This window comes from Macaca thibetana, chromosome 7, assembly GCF_024542745.1.
Source record: "Macaca thibetana thibetana isolate TM-01 chromosome 7, ASM2454274v1, whole genome shotgun sequence".
Lineage (NCBI taxonomy): Eukaryota > Metazoa > Chordata > Mammalia > Primates > Cercopithecidae > Macaca > Macaca thibetana.
In genome coordinates, this window is record NC_065584.1 from 105,354,120 (window position 1) to 105,369,537 (window position 15,418).

A 15,418-nucleotide genomic window follows, 5' to 3' on the forward strand; every position below is an offset into this window, starting at 1 on the left:
TAAAAATTGGCTACAGGCAGTAAGGGGTGAGAGTGTGTCAGCCTGAGTTAAAGACCAGGATGTGAGTGGATCCAGTCCTTCCCAGCTGCCATGGACCCCAGGAAAACGCCATGGGATCACCGTAACAGCAAGTCCTGCTTCTGTAGCTTCCCAGTCCTTGTGCCTGAGAGCGGCTCTAAGCCTTTTCTGTGGGGGTGGGCTTGGTTAGGGAAAGCTCACTCCATGGAAATGGCCACTGCTTTCAAGAGGTCCACGGTCATTTCCAAGGCCAACTGACTGAGTAGATGGGAAACCCCAGTGACTTCTGCTTCTTCTGCTGTATGACTTTGGTGCACAAGCGGGATGTAAAGTATTCAAATTCCAGGGATAGAGCCAACTGTGCAAATTCCTGACAGGCAAATTGAGACCGATTATCCGTAATTACAGTCGCCTGAATTCTATGCCAACAAGACCCTGTTTTCCAGCAGTCAGCGATAGCAGTTGCTGTCCTGGTGCCAAAAGCATCCAGGGACAGTCCCAGGAATGGAGATGACCTGCCCTCACAGGGTATTCCTGACAGCTTCCATCAAGAATACCAAATCTTCTCACTTAAAACCTGGAGATGGCTCCTGTAACTCTCAGGATTAACTCTCTGGCTAGACTTGTCATCATTTGGAACATCACCATCTTGAACTTCTTTTCCCCAACAACCTTCACTTTAGCCCTACTGAATTGCTTGTTTATAATGAACAACCTGATCCCTGATTCCAACCTATTGCCCCTCACATATAAGGTGCTTCCTTATATGTGATTTAGTCCTTGGGCCAGGAATGACCTCATCACTAACTCCTACTCATCCTTAAAAACTCAGCTCGTGTAGTCCCAGCTACTCGGGAGGCTGAGGCAGGAGAATCGCTTGAACCCGGGAGGCAGAGGTTGCAATGAGCCAAGATCATGCCACTGCACTCCAGCCTGGGGACAGTGCGAAACTCTATCTCAAAACAAACAAACAAACAAAAACTTTAACTCGTGCCTCTTCTTTGAGAAGCCTTCCTTGACATCCTCAGGCTGGATTTGATTTTTTTTCTCTTGGCTCCCATTGTGCCTGTGCCCACACAACACAACACTGTCATTCTTTGTTTGATTTGTCTCCTCCGCTAGAGTGCAAACCCCCTGAGGGCAGCGACCATATCTTATTAGATTTTCTCAGAACCCAGCACAATATCCAGCATCACTGGGTATCTATCCAATGACTGTTAGCTCATCAATAAATGACATCTTCCCTGCTGTAGTGCTAATGAAATTGTTCTTTCACTTGGTTAGATCAGAAGATCCTCCTCGGAGATTACTGCTCAAACTTACTCTTAAAAGCAACCAGTGAAAACCCACAAAGAAAATTTCATTGGTATACTGAGTATAAACTCAACTCACCATATACCCTTCTATTTTTAGTGCTGTTTAATCTTACAAGGTTAGGCTCCCTAGGTATATAATAAAGCATAAAGACTTAATTAACCTTGTTGCTTCTGTTTTGTCGTGGTGCTCTATTGAGGCCTTATTTAAATAGGATTTCGTGTTAGTCTCTTCATAGTTATTAATCAAGTCCAAAGGTTTTTATTCAATTTCTAGCCATAGCATTATTTGAAGTGTAGCTATTAAGAAATGTCTTTTTTTTTTTTCTTTTTGAGACAGAGTCTCACTAACTCTGTTGTCTAGGCTGGAGTGCAGTGGCACAATCTCAGCTAACTGCAACCTCCGCCTCCCGGGTTCAAATGATCTCCTGCCTCAGCCTCCCAAGTAGCTGGGATTACAGGCACCTGGCACCACACCCAGCTAATTTTTGTAGTTTTAGTAGAGACGGAGTTTTACCATGCTGGTCAGGCTGGTCTCGAACTCCCGACCTCAGGTGATCTGCCTGCCTCAGCCTCCCAAAGTGCTGAGATTATAGGCGTGAGCCACCACACCTGGCCAGAAATGTCTATTTTAAGTGAAAGTACAAAAACATATTTATCTAAATGACTGGTCCCCTCACTATAGACCTCTTGCAAATCTAGCCACCTGTCTTTGCTTTTTTTTTTTTTTTTTTTTTTTTTTTTTTTTTTTTTTTTTGAGACGGAATCTCGCTCTGTCACTCAGGTGGGAGTGCAGTGGCATGATCTCAGCTCACTGCAACATCTGCCTCCCAGGTTCAAGCGATTCTCCTGCCTCAGCCTCCTGAGTAGCTGGGATTACAGGTGCCAGCCACCATAGCTGGCTAATTTTTGCTTTTTTAGTAGATACAGGGTTTTACCATTGTTGGCCAGGCTGGTCTCGAACTCCTGACCTCAGGTGATCCTCCCACCTTGGCCTCCCAAAACCCTGGGTTTACAGGCGTGAGCCACCGCGCCCAGCCTAGCCATCTCTCCTAAGATAATATTGTGCCTATTTGAAATATTTTTGGGTCTCTACTTTTTATTTTTGCCCTCATAGAGAGGTGGTGATCCTTACTTGAAGAGTGGTTTTGTTACTTTAAAACCCAAAACTATAGCGACAAATACTATTGTCCAATAAAATATCCACCTTATTTAACTTCTGGAAACAGTGTTGAACATGCTCACCATTAGTTGGAAATCAGATATGTTAGGTAGTACACATTTTTTAATTTAAAAAGTAATAGTTACATAATTACTTTAAATGGCGTTAACTGCATATATATGACAAGCATGTTGAACCCATAATTTAATGGATATTGCTTACAGAAAAGCTATATTACTTAAGGAAAAACTTATTTAAGTAAAAATACAGTGAGTTAAATTGCTGAGAGATAGTAAACAGTAACCCAGGTTATGAGGATGAGACAAAGATTGTGAAGGGGGCACATAAATGACTAAGGTGTGAGAAAACACCTGTGGAATGAAAAGAGCAGAGGCTCTGGGGCTCCAGTTATTTTATTTTTTATGCAGGAGCTGGTGGGCAAGTGACTTACCTTCTCTGAGCCCCACTTGCTGATCCATGCCGTGAGAGTGAGTTGCAATGGTGATCAGAGATAAGGTTCATGGGTACTCAGCACAGTACCTAAAGGGCTCTGTAGTGAGAATTTGAAAAAAATCAGAACCACTGTCATAGGACAAAGATATTGAGTCTACATTTTAAAAGTTGCCACAGTTTGGCTGGGCACAGTGGCTCACGCCTGTAATCCCAGCACTTTGGGAGGCTGAGGTGGATGAATCACGAGGTCAGGAGTTCGAGACCTTCCTGGCCAACATAGTGAAACACTGTCTCTACTAAAAATACAAAAAAAAAAAAAAAATTAGCCAGGCGTAGTGGCATGCGCCTGTAATCCCATCTACTCAGGAGGCTGAGGCAGAAGAATTGCTTGAATTCTTCTGCCCAGGAGGCGGAGGTTGCAGTGAGCAGAGATCATGCCACTGCACTCCAACCCAGGTGACAGTACAAGACTCCACCTCAAAAAAAAAAAAAGTTGCCACAGTTGAAAGGGAAAACCAGGGACATTTCATTAAGCATGATGAGCATAAGGTGGCAGCTGGATGGCTCAAGGTATTCCTTTGAATGTATTCACTTGGGCCTGTTTATTAAGGGACCAATCACAGAATGAAGGAGTCAGGTAGTTACACCAATATGATGCTAAATAACTGGTGCTACCCTAAGAGTTTGTCAACTTCTAGACAGTAAGCCATGAGATTCTGTCCCTTATTGACCTTTATAATCTCTCTCTGTCTTTTCCTTGGTCAACTTAAAGCTTATAACTAAATTCACAGCTCACTTCTAGAAATCTGTATCACCTTATCAACCACTTGCTCTTCCCCTTCGCCTATACTCCTATGCTAAAAAGCACTTTCCTTGGACCTGGTATTTTTTATCCTCACTTTGCCATTGTGTTATACAGATTCCCATTAAAAACAATTTTTTTTTTTAATACAGAGACCTGTCTCACTATGTTGCCTAGGCTGGTCCTGAACTCATGGACTCAAGCAATCCTCTCCCCTTGGCCTCCCGAAGTGCTGGGATTATAGGCATGAGCCACCGTGCCTGGCCCAGATTCCCATTTTGTGTATGTCTAATGCAAAAGGGAGAGTACCTAAATGTCTTAGTCAGCTGAGGCTGACATAACCAAACTGCTTAACAGTGCAAATTAATTTTCTCACAGTTTTGGAGACTGGAAGCCCAAGATCAGTGTGTCCATGTGGTCAGATTCTGGTGAGGGCTCTTTTCTCAGCTTGCAGATGGCTGCTTTCTTGCTTTGTCCTCACATGACTTAGGGGTTGGAGGAGCGAGCATGTCAAGTGCAAGCCCTCTAGTGTCTCTTATAAAGGCACTAATCCCAACATGATCACCCCACTGTCATGACCTCATCTCACCCTAATCACCTCCTAAAGGCCCCATCTCCAAATACCATCACACTGGGGGTTGGAGGTTCAACATATGAATTTTGGAGGGCTACAACATTCAGGCCACGACACTGAGTAAATAATCAGATAATAAGAGTCATGTCATCTTTTGCCAAGAGCCAGCAATTTATCATGTGTGTCCCACCAGAATTTCCAGACCATCCAAAGAAACGTCTTCTTTCTTTGATCAGTCATTGTAAAAATAGGCAAGTGTGCTAACAACAGGCCACAAATATTGGTTCTCATATGGAGCCAAGTTTATATCCTTTATATCCCTAGTTGTTCATCAGCCATCACTGATTCACAAAAGATAAGCAAGATCTCCTGACATATCAATGTAGTGGGTTCTCTTCCTCACTCTAGTTGGTCACCCCAAGTGTATAAAATGAGAGCCTACAACGTGGCAGGCAAGGGTAGGATGTTATGACCTCATCTAATCTCACAATCCTGACAGTAGAAATTATTACACTGTGTTTTGGGGTGAGAAATTGAGTCTCAATAAGATTAAGTAATGTGCCAAGCATTAAGCAACCTATAATTGAGGAGCTCATATCTGAACCCGAGTCAGTCTGAATATAAGGGCTCCGAGAGAACTTAGATGTATTACTTGCCAAATGTTCATTCACTCATTGAACTTCCTGACATGTGCCAGGCTCTATGTAGCAATAGCAATGAACAAAATAGAACAACAACAACAACAACAACAAAATTCCAGGCTGGGCACAGTGGCTCACGCCTGAAATCCCAGCTCTTTGGGAGGCTGAGGCAGGTGGATCCCCTGAGGTCAGGAGTTCGAGACCATCCTGGCCAATATGGTGAAAGCCCGTCTCTACCAAAAATACAAAAATTAGCTGGGCGTGGCAGCAGGAGCCTGTAATCCCAGCTACTCAGGAGGCTGAGGCATGAGAATTGCTTGAACCTGGGAGGTAGAGGTTGCAGTGAGCCAAGATCATGCCACTGCATTCCAGCCTGGGTGACACAATGAGTCTCTGTCTTAAAAAAAAAAAAAAAAAAAAATCCTGCCCTTATGACTTACTATAGGAGACAGATAATAAACAAAACAAGTAAGTAAAATAAGTAGCGTATCATACAGTGGTAAGTAAAAGAAAAAGCAGGGCAGCGGAGTGGGGTACAATAGTTTGTGCCTATAATCCCAGCAATTTGGGAGGCTGAGGCAGGAGAATTGTTTGAACCCAGGAGTTTGAGACAAGCCAGGGCAACATAGTGAGACCCCATCTCTACAAAAACATTTAAAAATTACCTGTGTATGGTGGTGTATGCCTGTAGTCCCAGCTACTCAGAAAGTTGAAGCAAGAAGATCACTTGAGCCCAGAAGTTCAAGGTTACAGTGAGCTATGATTGCACCACTGCATGCCAGGTGGGTAACAGAGTGAGACCCAGGCTCAACACCACACAAACACATACACACATCCAAGAACAACAACAACAACAAAAAAAACAAAAAACAAAACAAACAAAAAAAAAAAACAGGGGAGAGGAACTAGGCTGACCGGGCTGGAAGGAATCACAATTTAAAATATAGTTGTTAGGAAAGACCTTACTGAGAAAGAGACAGTTAAGCAAAGACATGGAAACAGTAAGTTGTATCAGAATGTCATTAACCCTGAGGCTCCAAAGGTTCATGGGAGAGTGACAATGTTTGAAAAGCCATTGTGTCAGGACTCTTTTTGTGTAAATGATAGGAGAATAGTCTCACCATGACTTCAGCAAGAAGGGGGAATGTATTAGCTCAACGAATTGAAAAGTCCAGGTCAGCCTGGATTCAGGGGTCAAACAACGTCATTGGGACACAACCTAGTTCATTTTGTATTTCTGCTTTTTCTGTGGTGGTTTATTTTCTAGTTCCATATGGAGGTAGAATGGGATCAGCAACCCCAGGCCAACATCCTGCAGAGTTTAAACCCAGAATGGAAGAGAGAGTGCCTCTTTACCAGCAGGCCAAGCAAAAGTCTCAGTGCATCTTATTGGGTCACAGGCTCATCTGGGCTCATCTGAACACTTGACTATGATCAGGAACATATGGTTCTGATCGGCTGGGCCCAGTCACCTGCCTAACCCTGGAGTCATAGGGAGAGTCAACATACTGACAGTAATGGAAGGTGGGGCCCTGAGGAAATAAGGGGTGTTGACTGCAGAGTGGAGAAAGCAGCAAGTATTCATGATATTACTGATCTAATAACTTCTTTTGCGATATTATGTAAATTGTTGATGCAGTTTGCTCTGTGCCCAAAGGGTGGTTAATAACAGATTACAGATTTCTCCCTAAGAGACGATCTACAGACAGCATAAGCTCCTTCAGTGGGGCTCCTGGGTTTCTGGGGTCTCCTGTCACTACATAGGACATGTGAGCAGCACATTCACAAGCTCTCAGACCTTCAAGGGTGGCTGGATGTGTGGTTTTAGACTGTGACCTCTTGTGCTTCCTCCGTGGGCTTTAGTGAGCCACATCACAAGTGCCTGACATCCCCAGTGTCAGAAGCTCAAGGCTTTTAGAGTCTAGTTCCACTCAGACTGACCTGTTACTTATGGGGCCTGACAACATTCTAGAGACATAGTCCTAAATTCTGAAAACCTAGTCCACTGCTTGAGTAGAATCTTGGTGTTTTTCTAGGAAACTCCATTTTTATGCTTTGATGGTAGACAACCCTGGGGCTAGATTTTGACTCTATCACTTACCTGCTGCAGGACCCTGAGCAAGTCATTTGACTGACTTCCTGAGCCTCAGGTTTCATATTTGCATAATTAGGTCATTAAAATCAGTAAATAAATGACCATGTATAAAGAATCTAGTAACAGCCTGGAGTACAGCGGGAGCTCAGAACATTTCTTTCATTTTTTTCCACTTCCCTGCTCCCTTTTTCCATGAGGCCATTACCAGGCTTCCCTGGAGTCCATGTTATGAAACTTGCAGATAAACCTGTCAAATAAAAAGGAAAGGAATGAAAGGGATGGGTAAATGAAACCTGAGGCAGAGCTGGGGGATGTGTAGTTCAGTGGAAAAATCATAGGCTTCGGAATAAAACTTAATTTTAAATACAGGCCCCATCCCTTGTTAGATAGAAGGCCTTGGGAAAATTACTTAATATTCCCGAGTCTCAATACCCACAATGAGAAAAACAATTACTGTTGTTTACAGTGGTTGTGAGGGTTAGTTGAAATAATGTAACCTGGCACACAGTCGGCCTTCGATGAGTCTTAGTTCTCTTTTTTTGCAAAAGTAATTTAATACCTGGGTGAAAGTGATTGATAATCAAGACACTTACACACAAAAATGCCCAGAGAAAATTATTTTCCTGAAGGCTCAAACATCCAGACTTTTGCTTGTTCTCCTCCATTTTTGCTTGAGCAACTTTTTTCCCCTTATGTTGGAGGCTGGGAAATAAAAGTCAGTCAACAAAACCATACTGACAACCTGCCATGCCCGAAGAGAAAACTATGTGTTATCAGTGGGAAACCAAATCAGACATAACTCTTGTCTTTGAGAAGGTTTGACTTAATTAGGGGAAATATAACATGCAAAAGAGGTTATTTAAACTGGTTATGAATAGCCTGCTGACCAAATGCCAAAGTAGACCTTGAAGGAGTGACCAAGGTTGAGTGTGAAAAGTCAGGAGGGTTTCTAAGGACAGAGATTAGCAGGGAGAAGAACCCCCAGCAGAAGCCTAGAGGTGGAATGAAAAACCTCCTGCATGTGGGATAGTGACCTCACTGACTTATCTGCACACCAGGAAGGCATTGTGTAGAGGTCATGAGATAACAAGTCAAGAGGCTCTTGAGCAATTGAATGAGGTCAATCACAAGTCTATGTTATTACCTGTTACTAGTGCTGGTAACACAAACAAATCCAGTCTCCCAAACTGACTGTTTGGAAAAAGAGCTGAAACTTTCATCCACCATAACGTGGGGACCATTCCTCTTATGACTTTTTTATCTAAATCTGAACTTTTTGGCAATTCTTACATAGGGGCAAAACTACACGTCTCTGTGTAGGGTTGCCTTGAACAAGACCTGGAACTCCATCAGGTGCCGCGTGTCAGCATAGTAATGGTGCCACTTCTTGCTGGAGCTTAAATCACTGGATCTTCCCACCTCCACAATTAAGGACAGAGGATGCTGAAGGTGGCTCTCCTGCCTCTGGGTGCTGCTCTATGTTCCCAAGCCCACCTTAGTGTCTGAATAAAATCCTCCTCTGTGCTCCTCTCTACAGCTGGGTGTCATCGCGGCATGATGGCTATGAGCTGGCTCTGTTTCTCACTGGCTGTGTGAAACTTAGCCAGCTAAATAGGAGGATGATACTACTAATGGTAATTCTTTCCTGTAATTGTAATTAATTGGGAGGTAATTAATTTAAAAGGCTTAGCATAGTGTCTGGCACACAGTAATCACTTACTAAATAGTACTTATTATTATCTTAAACTAGCTTGAAGTTAGGACACTGTTTTTCTCTAGAGCAGAAAGGGCAGATTTACGTGACCCAGAATGGAGGGGAGCTCCATTCATTAGGAATGGATTTAAACCCAGAGGTGATTCTAGCATGGTAGAGTGGAGAATCTTCCACCTTCACTCTTCCAGCGTATTTGAATGTTTGAAGCACTCTTCGGTGGGAAGGGTAATGGAAAGACTCAGTGGAGTGTGTGTATGTTTTTTTTTTTTTTTTTTTTTTTTGAGTGTTCAAAGTACAGTAACTTTTTCAGGGCATTGCTTAGAGATGGATGTGTGTGTGTCTATGTTATGCATAAATGAAAATATAAATAAACACATATCTAGTTTTACACATATAAGTAAGTTTATTAATTTTCAATATGATGGATCTGATGCCACTGAAGACAGAAAGACTCAGCATGGCTTTACCACAGACTTAAATATGTGATCTGGAGAAAGTTATTTCACCCCCAGCTCAGTTTCCTCAATTATAAATTGTTATTATTATCAAACTCAGGGGCTTATCGTGAGGATTAAACGTGATACCAAATGGAGTGTGCCTGGCCCACAGATGTTAAATGAGAGTGTGATGGAGACGTGGAGCATTGGCATCAAAGTCTTTGTTTCTTACCCAGCTTATTTACTCTCTGGGATAGTTTGGAAGAAATTACACATAAGAGACAGCCTGCTTTGGGAAGACTTGAAGAGGAGAACTGGCTGGGTGGACGTATTTGATCCTTGATGCAACTCCAATATGTGTAATGGCAACTTAAACCTCCTTTAGACAGATGATGGTAGTCATGCAGCTTGTCATGGTAGAAGGTTTCAAAATAAATTTCCTCTGCAGCAGTGCTAGGTTGTTTGCTTAGAAGATTGTACTTCTGACCTAGATCCACCCTCTCTCTCTGGACCACAGTTGATAAAGGGAAACATCTGGATACTCCAGGTTCACTGGTCTGGGAGGAGGAGAGGGTGGAGATCTGGGCTGAGAGTGAAGACACCTGGATTCTGGCCCCACTCACTGCTTGCCCATGGGCACATCACTTCATCTCTGAGTCTCAGCTTCTGTGGGTTCAAACTGATGTTCTCTAAACTCTTTCCAAGTTCTAGTATCTCATAATTCTATCAATGTGTAACTTACTTTCTAGCTGAAGAACATGATCATACTAGACGAAGGCAATGCCAAAATGAAATCGCCTCATTCCGTTATGCAATTTCTTTGGCTTTCTAAAAGGAGTAGGGCGGGATTCAGCCAGATGAATACTGATGAGCAAACATGTCTCTAAATCCAGGATGCAGAGTCTGGTCTTTAATAACTTGGAGGCAATGCCCTCTGCTCTCTCTAACGCCCCCACTCCAGTGGTCCGACACAGGGCTCCTGGCTGGGAGGAATTGCTCTTACTCTTTGGCAAGGTTATTCTATTGGATTTCAGAGCTGGTTTTCAAGTCTCTGTCATTCCGGAGAGACTCCCCTTGGTTCTCAGTCACCCAGCAGAGGCAGCTCACACCCTCTCTCCACATGTTACTGTGGATGCATGTGTCAGAGCAAGTTGAGTCATGGGAAAGGCATGAGCTCTCCTACCTGCTCCCCAGGCGGGTCCCTCCAGGGCTATTTTCTCTGGAACCAAGCTTAGTCACTTGCCAAGCTTTCAAAACAGAGATGTCTCTAAAATTCCAGGAGGACTGTTTGTTCCCAGACAAAGTACCTTATTTGGTGGTAAACATAATGGATAGAAGGTCTCTTCTGAGAAAAACCACCCATTGAGTGATGAGAACTGGCTACCCAGAATATAACTGGGCACTTACTAGCACAAGCAAGCATAATCACCATTGCTACAATTTTAAAGCCCTTGCCCATTGATGAAGCCCTTTTGCATGCTTTGCATCAACTTGCTGGCCTCACCACAACTCTATCTAATAGATGGTATTATTTTAAAATTAATTAATTAATTATTGTTATTTTTGAGATGGAGTCTTGCTCTGTTGCCCAGGCTGGAGGGTAGTGGTATGATCTCAGCTCACTGCAACCTCCGCCTCCTGGGTTCAAGCTATTCTCCTGCCTCAGCCTCCCGAGTAGCTGGGATTACAGGCTCCAGCCACCACGCCCAGCTTATTTTTGTAATTTTTAGTAGAAACGGGGTTTCACCATGTTGCTCAGGCTGGTCTTGAACTCCTAGCCTCAGGTGATCCACCTGCCTTGGCCTCCCAAAGTGCTGGGATTACAGGCGTGAGCTATCGCACCCAGCCTTTTTTTTTTTTTTTTTTTTTGAGACACAGGGTCTTACTCTGTGACCCAGGCTGGAGTGCAGCAGTGCAATCATGGCTCATTGTAATGACAGGTATTAAACCTATTTTACCCATGAGGAAAGTGAAGTTTAGTAAGACTAATTTTTGCCCCAAGTCACATAACAGATAAAGAGTGAGTCTGGGACCTTAACTCAAGTCTTCTGACCCTGAGTTCAGTGTTTTTACCATCAATACAACAGAACCAGGAAGTCAATTCAAACCTACATCCCCATATAAGCAGGAAGAACTCCGTGAATACTTCTTGGTCAATGATCTTGTGATTCATCAGCCCAATTTTCTTGACAATATCATTTTTATAGCCGTTTAGTCATTTTCCTGACACAGTATGGCTCATGCACAACAAAATTAATCAGATAAGATATTGGAGCTGCTCTTGAGAAGTTTACATTCCAGAGAAACATTCTTTCTCATTCCAGAAAAAATGAGAGAACAATGTTTTATGATTTTGGTTTAAAGTCAGTGCAGAATTTTTAAAAAAAAACTTCTTATGGAAAAATTATTTCACTAAGGCAAGTTAAAATCATCAATACTTTTTTTTTTTTTTTTTTTTGAGATAGAGTCATACTGTCACCCAGGCTGGAAAGCAGTGGTGCAATCTTGGCTCACTGCAAGCTCCGCCTCCTGGGTTCATACCATTCTCCTGCCTCAGCCTCCCAACCAGCTGGGACTACAGGTGCCCGCCACCACGCCTGGCTAATGTTTTGTATTTTTAGTAGAGACGGGGTTTCACCGTGTTAGCCAGGATGGTCTCAATCTCCTGACCTCGCAATCCGCCCACCTCAGCCTCCCAAAGTGTTGGAATTACAGGTGTGAGCCACCACGCCTGGCCAATACATTCTTTAATTCACCAAGTATTTGCTAAGCATCTGTTATGTGTCAAGTTCTGTACTAGCAACTAAGGACCAATGACAAATAAGACTTAGTCCCCACTAGGTAACTTAACAGTTCTCAGGGGTAGGTAGAGATGTCAATAAGTCATTGCAATAGAGTGTGATAAGGGCCCCAGGAGAGACACAAAGTTTTGTGGCACATAGAAGCAGAGAAGGTTTAACAGAAGAGGTGATTTTTTTTTTTTTTGAGACAGGATCTCACTGTGTTGCCCAGGCTGGAGTGCAGTGGTGCAATTATAGCTCACTGCAACTTCCACCTCACGGGTTCAAGTGATTCTCCCACCTCAACCTCCTGAGTAGCTGGGACTACAGGTACATGCCACCATCTAACTAATTTCTGTACTTTTAGTAAAGATGGGTTTTCACCCTGTTGGCCAGGCTGGTCTCCAACTGCTGACCTCAAGTTATCCTCCCACCTGAGCCTCCCAAAGTGCTGGGATTACAAGCGTGAGCCACCACACCCAGCCTGAAGCAGTCATATTTTACCTGAGTTGTAAACAATTAATAAAAATTGCCAAATAAATAAGGGGTACATGATCATTTGAGAAAATCATCATCATCAGCACCATCATCATCAGTACCACCACCATCACTCTGTAATTACCTCCGATGTGCCAGACATTCTACTAAGCCTTCTGTATATATTAACTCATTTGATCCTCTCAGCAAACCACAAGGAGGTATTGTAATCCCCACTCTGGAGTCCTGTTTTCCAAAGGGAGGAGGAACTTCCCTTCTGGTCTCTAGGATAAGAGAGGAGGCCTGTCTGAGTAAATAAATAATTTGGAGTTGCAGTATGTCCCCAATTTTTCAGATGAGGAAAATGACGAGAGAGATTAAGTGGCTTACTCAAAGTCACCCAGAGTCAGGATATGAACCTGTGCCATCTGACTCCAGAGATCATATGGTTGATAATGGAAGGAACAACTGGTACAAAGATGAGAAGTTATGCATGGGTGTTTATGTGAAGGATTGAGAGCATTTCAGTGCAGCTGGAACATGGTATACAAATTGTGTCTACCTCAGTGGCTCTCCCAACCTCTGTGCCTCTTTTGTTTTCTCATCATTCTCTCTACGCAGTACTATTTTAAATACCTAGCTTGAGCTTTGGAACCACAGATGCAGACTTGGGCTCCAAATCTGAAAAAAAATGCTAGCCCATGGTTATAACCCCTTAGAGATCAGTGTTTTTTCTTTTCTTTCTCTCTGACTCTGACTGGTGCCAAGACCTCACTTTCCATCATCCCATGGGGTATTGTGGGAGGGGCCAGTGTACTTCTGGTTCACACGGACTTGAGGAGGTGACTGTGGAATCCCTGGTAATTCCTAGCCTTGACTTCTGTGTTCTTGCTTCCAGAATCCATCAAAACCACAGCTCAGTTTTGCAGCTTGGAGAATTCAGATGGATAAATGCCTTCACAGGAAAGATGGCTTTGATGTTCCACTTACTTCTCTGTGTTCTTCCTTTCTCTTAGACTTGAGGCTGGAATTTCTTACCATCCTGTCAGCAATTTAATGCTTTTATGAATATGAAAAGAGAATTATCCAACGTGCTTAGTTATTTCCAGCAGGAGAGTTGGTCTAAATTACTACAGGAAACTCAACTACAGGAAATCAAAGTACCAAGACTCATCCAATTTTCACAACAACACTATGATGTAGATGCAATTAACTTGATTTTTCCAATGAGGCAAATGTGATTCAGGGAGTTTAAATAACTTGCAAAAGGTCACACAGTTAATAGATAATAGGGCCAAGGTTCCAACCCAAATTTCTCTGACTTTAATTTCCATATCTCCCCCATCATATACCCAGGTTCACCACTCACTAGCTGTGTGGCCTTGGGGAAGTCACTTAACCTCTCTGTGTTTAAATTTTCTCATTTACAAAATGAAGGTAATAAAAGAATCAACATCAAAATATTGTGCCAATGAAATGAATTAGTACATGTAAAGCATTTATAACTATGCCTTGCACATAAAAAGAAAAAATGTTTGCAGTTTCTAACATTATTATTATAGTTCTCTAGGGAAATCAAACTTATATAGAAGCTGGAAGTTTATGACCTATGACCTATTTAGAGAATACTTGCCAATCTCAATCGCTATCTCTCTGCCACATGCGCGCGCACACACACACACACACACACACTCCCTCTCTCATTCATTCTTTCATTCACCCTTTATAGGCAACCTTCAGTGTGTAAGGCCTTCTACACAGAGTACATTTATGTCTTGCAGAGCTTTGTGCCAAGGCCATGGGTTTCTCCCCACTCTGGAGTCCTGTTTTCCAAAGGGAGGAGGAACTTCCCTTCTGGTCTCTAGGATAAGAGGGGAGGCCTGTCTGAGTAAATAAATATTTTGGAGTTACAGTATATAACGATGCCCTTTCCTGTTTTCTTCTCCTGTTTCTGTAGCCTTGCTTCTTTCAGCCTCCTGGTACACAGTGGATAAACAGGGAGTTACTCCTGTGGAGGCTCTGCCATCAGGCCCTCACCTCCCCCAGATGACAGGAGTCCTAAAGCATTAGTTAGTTGCATCTTTTTTTCCCCAAGTGTCAGTTACCTCTTTAGAGACTGCCAGACCCTCTCTGAAGACAGGCCAGACCCAATGCAGCCAGAGAGTCATTCATCAGATGAATAGGTGACTAGCCACAAATATCCATCAATTACTTGCCATTTGCAAGGAATGCTGTGTTGAGGTTGTGGAGGACGGGAAGGTTATCATGACACAGCCTCGTGATGAGGTAAAGAGCACAACAGCTCATAAATAAGTTTCATTTAACAATGGAAGATTGTCATAAGGCAGTATTTGGGTACAAAGTGAATGAAATAGCTGTCGATGCTGGTACAAGGGATTCAGAGGGGAAGGAGGGAAGAGTGTGTGTGTGTGTGTGTGTGTGGTGGACTGTGAGTGTATGTGTTTTGTGATTGGTGTCAGGGTCCCACTTGGGAGGCAAGTTGAGTGAGAACACTGTCCATGGGATAGGGTGTGGGAAAATGGTGGGGTTCAGGGTCCAGGAAATACGGGGAAGGACTAGAGGCAATATAACTAGTTAGAGTACAAAGATTCTAGGTGTGAGCCAAGGTCACAGTAGGTATTTAATCTGAAGGGTGGTTCAAGGCAACCCATATGAAATCAAGCAGTGTCCACCTTGACCTTGTTCCTTTAAACCAGCTGATCTATCCATGCACCACACATTTATTGGTAAGGCTAGTCCTGGATGCATCAATACCTTTTGTTTTTGAGACAGGATCTCACTTTGTAGCACAGGCTGCCGTGCAGTTGCACAAACATGGCTCTTTGCAGCCTTGACCTCCTGGGGTCAGGTGATCCTCCTGTAACTGGGACTATGGGCACGCGCCACCACGCCCATCTAGTTTTGTATTTTTAGTAGAGACGAGGTTTCGTC